The following is a 5,371-nucleotide window of genomic DNA, read 5'->3' on the forward strand; positions in this document are numbered from 1 at the left end:
GTGAGACTATATATATATATATATATATATATATATATATATATAGTGAATATTACTCAGCCATAAAAAAATAAAATATTGCCATTTGTGTCAACATGGATGGATATTGAGGATATTATGTGAAGTGAAATTAGTCAGATGGAAAGAGACAAAAATTGTATGATTTCACTCAAATGTGGAATATAAAACAAAAAAGTAACAAATTCATAGATACAGACAACAGAATAGTGGTCACCAGAGGGGAAGGAGGGTAGTGAGTGGATGAATTGGGTAAAGGGAGTCAAATATATGACAATGGAAGGAAATTTTACTTTGAGTGGTGAATACTCAATAGAATACACAGATATAAATTTGTAATGTCATGCAATGGTCTTGGCAAGGCAGGACCATACCATGAAGCACACCTTTTGAAATTTAATAATGTTATTAAACAATGCTTCTTCAATAAAATTAATTTTTTAATTAATTAACTTTAAAAAAAAAGAAAGATCTAGATGTGGAGTTAAATAAAACTAGGATTTAGGTGAAAAAAATATTTTAATATCAATGTTTATAACTTATTGTCTTTTAGAAAATCATTTACAAATAAGGTAGTGATCATCCTAATATATAAAAAGCCAGGGGCCATCATGACCAAAACAACCAGACAGAGGACCGAACACAGGCTGCATGGGGCAACAAGGAAGGCAGGGGGTTAGTGAGGGATAACCGGATAACCAAATGACTGAACAATAGGCTGTGTAGGGTGACCAGGCTGGCAAAGGGTTTAGTGACGAACGACCAAACAACTAAACAGCAGACTGTGTGGGGTAACCAGGCTGATGGGGGGGGGGGGGGCAGTTGGGGGTGTCCAGACCAGAATGTGGGGCAGTTAGAGGCAATCAGGCTTGCAGACAGAGGTGGTTAGTGGTGATCAGGCTGGGGGGGTTGGGGGGGAGTTAGGGGTGATCAGGCAGGCAGGCAGGTGAACAGTTAGGAGCCAGTGGACCCAGATTGTGAGAGGGATGTCCCAGATTGGAGAGGGTATAAGCTGGGCTAAAGGGACCCCTCCCTCCTATAAATGAATTTCATGCACTGAGACTCTAGTATAATATAAAAATAAGCTTCATTAGAACATTTTGGTCTAGAATTGAAAATCAAGTAGAAGGAAGGCAGCCAGTTCTGGAGGAGACCAAGGAATTTGTCACAGTTGCCTTTAACCTAAAAATAAAAAGTCAAAGTGAGAGGCAAGTGTTTGTTTGAGATTAAAAAAAAATAATAATTGCAATTTAGAGGCATAGACTCAGGCAGAAACCCAAAGGGATTTTTATGAGAAAGAGAAGGGAAAAATCATTACACGAATAAAGGAAAAATGCATTTTTTGGTGTGAACAAGTTAAGTTATTCTTTAGTGGTGCGTGGCTGTTTATTGATTTTTTAAAAATTTCCTTAACTGCCAATCCTTGTGATCAGGAGACCTGCTTGCCTGTTAGCTTTACAAATAGTTGCTTATAAGACAATGTTGGTTTGGCCCAGTTCAAAGATGGTTTTTTTGTTTGTTTGTTGTTGTTGTTGTGTGTTTTTTTTGCCCAGGTTCAAGGCGTAAGGCATGTAATGCAATTCCTTTGGAATGGCTACCTTGACTCCATTTTAAAATGGTTCCATTTTTGCCAACTTTTTCTACTTTGCACTCATCACAAATAGATAAGTTACAGTTAGGACAGTTTTGTTTTAATTCCAATCTCTCAACCTCTGCCACAATCACAACAAATTCTCTTCTAACATTTTTCTCTTTGTTTGTTTTTAACATGGAAAAAATCTTAAGCTATTTTGTTGTACATAAAATTCATTATTTATAATATTTGAGCCATCTTCCATTAGAATTGAAAGCCCTACAAGCCTGCTATAGTATTCCAGGTTGGAGTAAGTTTTTGTAATGTAAAATGTTATGACATAAAATTGATTTATTCATAATCTGCACTGCTTTTGTTGTGAAATATTTAATGCTGTGGATGTAGATTCTTTAGTAAAATGCACTGCATTGAACCCAGAAATGTACTTTATGTAACGGTTACTAAGGATTTTACAAAGTACCTCTGAAACTCTTCCTGGTACTCATGATTAAAGTTTCAGCCTGACAGTCCAAACAATAAAATCAAAATATCCATCTCCCATGCAAAAGGTGTGCTTCATGGTATGGTCCTGCCTTGCCAAGACCATTGTGGCAACTGAGCACTCCGGGTTTCATTGTTCCTACTGTCAGTGTATAACATCACAGAATACATCCATCAACAGAATTGTGAGCACAAGTTTTAAAAACTGAGATTAAGTTGTAATTGATCAGTAATAAGTGTTCACCATCCAAGAAACTGAGTCAAGATGTAGCATGGTTAAAGGCATTAATTTAACTTTTAAATAATTTTTAATTAATGAATAATTTAGGGTTTAGCTATACTGTTTCTGCTCTGTCTGACTACCTCTCTTTTTATCACGGTTTGCTTTATCACACTTCACAGATAGTGCATTGCTTACAAATGGAAGGGGAGGCCCTCCACCAGCAAAATGATTATGACTTACCTTATCACCATGGTCTGGAATCAAACCCATAATATCTCCAAGGTACACTTGTACCTAGAGTCCTATCATACCATACTGAGTTTAGATCTCTCTCTCTCTCTCTCTCTCTCTCTCTCTCTCTCTCTCTCTCTCTCTCTCTCTCTCTTTCTTTCTCTCTCTCTCTCTTCTTGCAGTTGTATTACTTTATTCAACCATCAGCATTAGTTCTCATCCACATTAACTGTCTGTAGATTTTTGAAAGTGGCGACAGGCACATAAGTGGCTAATGTAAACAGCTTGTTTATTTAGTGAATCTTCATCCTCTTTATGTTTTCCGGACCAATGTACCCAGATATGATATGGGACATTCCTTACTCCTTTGGCCCAGACAGCTTTGTTGAGCCTGGTGTCAATGCGCACATCTGGAGTCCCCATCTCCTTCATGGCACATTTCCGGGTCTCCTTGAGTGCCCGAGGGGCACGCCTCTTAATCCCAGGCCGTGGATGCTCTTGTGGATGTTGATGGTGTGCTCCTGGTCACCACTTCTTGATGGCGTAGCGACCCTCCTTCTTCTCGGCACTCTTCTTTGTGGGAGCCATTGTGCCCCGCACGTTAGAAAAAGTAGATGTCTCTTTAACACAGGTGGTTTGGCTACTACATATATCCTGGAGGGAAAGTAATCATTGTTGTTTTTTTTTAATTTTTAATTGGTTATTCTTCATTGCCACACATAGCTGGAGATAAATATTTTAAAAAGAACATTTATTCCTTTTTAAGAAAGATAAAGTTTACTAAGATAAAAAATATGAGGGGGTAAGTGAACTAGGAGCAGCCATCAGTAGTCGAATGGCATCATCATGCCGGGATAGTTCAACAATTACCATCTGCCTATGAATCCCCTGACCAACTTTTTAGGGGTTAAACTTTGTGTTTCAGACTCTGTAACAGGAGGAAAATCACTCTGCTGGCTTATTCAAGAGTCTTTGTACAGTCTGAGAGACATTTGAAGTGCTGTTGCAGGATCAGAGTCAGAAGTTTGAAAGCTTTGGCATTTCTGGGCTAAGCCATCTCATAAGCTAAGATGGAGTTACAGCAAGCCACAAAAAATAATGCATTACCTTTTAATTTGCCATTGTCTTAAAAGTCTGAAGGACTCTGAGAAGTTGAACAAAAGGCCACTAAGAATAAGCTGCTAGAAATACACTCCCAAGAAGAAAGTAAACAATGAGCCTCAAATAGTTCAAGGCAAGGCACACTAACAGTGTATGGGACCAAAAATAAAAGTGTGAAGAGAAACTAAAAAGCTTTGAGACTGGCCTTTAGGACGGTGCATATGAGAGGGGGAAGAATTTCTAGTTAAAGCCTTTCAAGATCCAACACATTACACTTTTTTTTGATGGCCAATAGTATCATTCTGACCTTGACTGCTGCTGCAGAAAATAGAGGGGCATTCAAATGTGGACATGCATTTGCTCCACGTCAGTCAGACACTGAAGATAATGATGGCCCAAGAATAGAGGTCCTTTTGTAAAATTCTTTGTTCTCTGTGGGAGAAAAATCTGAAAAATATTCTCTATTGTAACCCAAAGAGCACTCTTTCTTACAGTCCATAATAGTGGAGAAAGGGAAGAGTATTATTAAATGAGGGGGAAAGTTTACTGAAGGAAATAAATACATAGAGAAACTTCAGCTTATTGCATGTCATTATAGCCTATTCCATAAGATACTTTAACTATGTGAAGTTATTTAAATCTAAAAACACTCAGAGGTAGTAATTATTATTTTTATTCTGCAGACATGAAAACAGAGATGGAGAAGAGTAAACCATTTGCCAAAGGCCTTTTAGGGACTGAGGGATAAAAGTAAGATTTGCACCACAATTTGTTGAGTCCATTATATTTTTCTACCCATTATTAAACCTCAAGAATTGTGGGATCATCTCTAGTAAGTCCTACCTTTTCATCCAATGACTATATGCAAATGCTTTCTAAAACATCCTTAGTTTCACTGCATGCTTAAGAGAAATACCTGACTTATAGATGGTTCTTAAGAATTACCTATGAAGGACATTCACTATCAAATTTCAACCAGCCCTTCTACCAATGAAGTTCTACAGGACCTGAGAGATTAACTTATTTTAACTCAAATGTCAAAGGTCCTGGTGAAGAGAATCAGGCCACAGCAACTCAACTAGTATTTGAAAGGCTTCACTCTCATTAAACCAATAGTCATGACAGAAAAGCTCCACAGTCCTCTGAGAGGAATAACACCACCCTCCCCAATGCAAATTCATTTCCATGAAAGGTCAAAACCTTTGCAGAGTTTATTTTAATACCAAACAATTAACCAAAACAAGTAAGGAAGACCCTCACCTACGATGATCAAGTAAAGTGGAATATTCCATTTCTCTTATTTGGGCATTTTCCCAAGGGTTTGTAATGAAATAATTCAGTTCTCAAAACGGATTCACTTATCTGGTAGAGAGCCCTCATGTAAAATCATGTTAACAGATTTTTTAATTTTTTTGCAAAATGAACAAAGACTGTCTTATACAAATACCTCCTTCGGTAATAGTATAAAAAGTATAACTTTGTGTTAAGTCTCCGTTTGACCTCAGTAAGATTAACTATTCACAACAGAAAGCCATTTTAAATGCAGCATTTGGGAGGGATCATCCATCACAGAGACTAACACATTCTCCATGCTAGACTGAAGCTTAGAACTTAATGGCAAGTTATTGACAGCTTTCGTCTTCACAGCTGCCCCTGGAATCTGTTAACAAGTCTGTTCTTCTGACAGGCAGATACTAGAAGAAACTCACAGTAATCCAATGAAC

General features: G+C 37.6%; 1 pseudogene across 1 annotated transcript; it reads right to left on the minus strand.

Annotated features, from left to right (window-relative positions):
- Positions 1-2,755: 2,755 nt before the first annotated feature.
- On the minus strand, positions 2,756-3,134 carry LOC311618375 (large ribosomal subunit protein eL31-like; annotated as a pseudogene). The gene has a single exon. The product of its transcript is annotated as a large ribosomal subunit protein eL31-like (transcript).
- Between the last annotated feature and the right edge of the window lie 2,237 nt (positions 3,135-5,371).

Source organism: Pipistrellus hanaki (assembly GCF_964339955.1).
Source record: "Pipistrellus hanaki genome assembly, chromosome: 2".
NCBI lineage: Eukaryota > Metazoa > Chordata > Mammalia > Chiroptera > Vespertilionidae > Pipistrellus > Pipistrellus hanaki.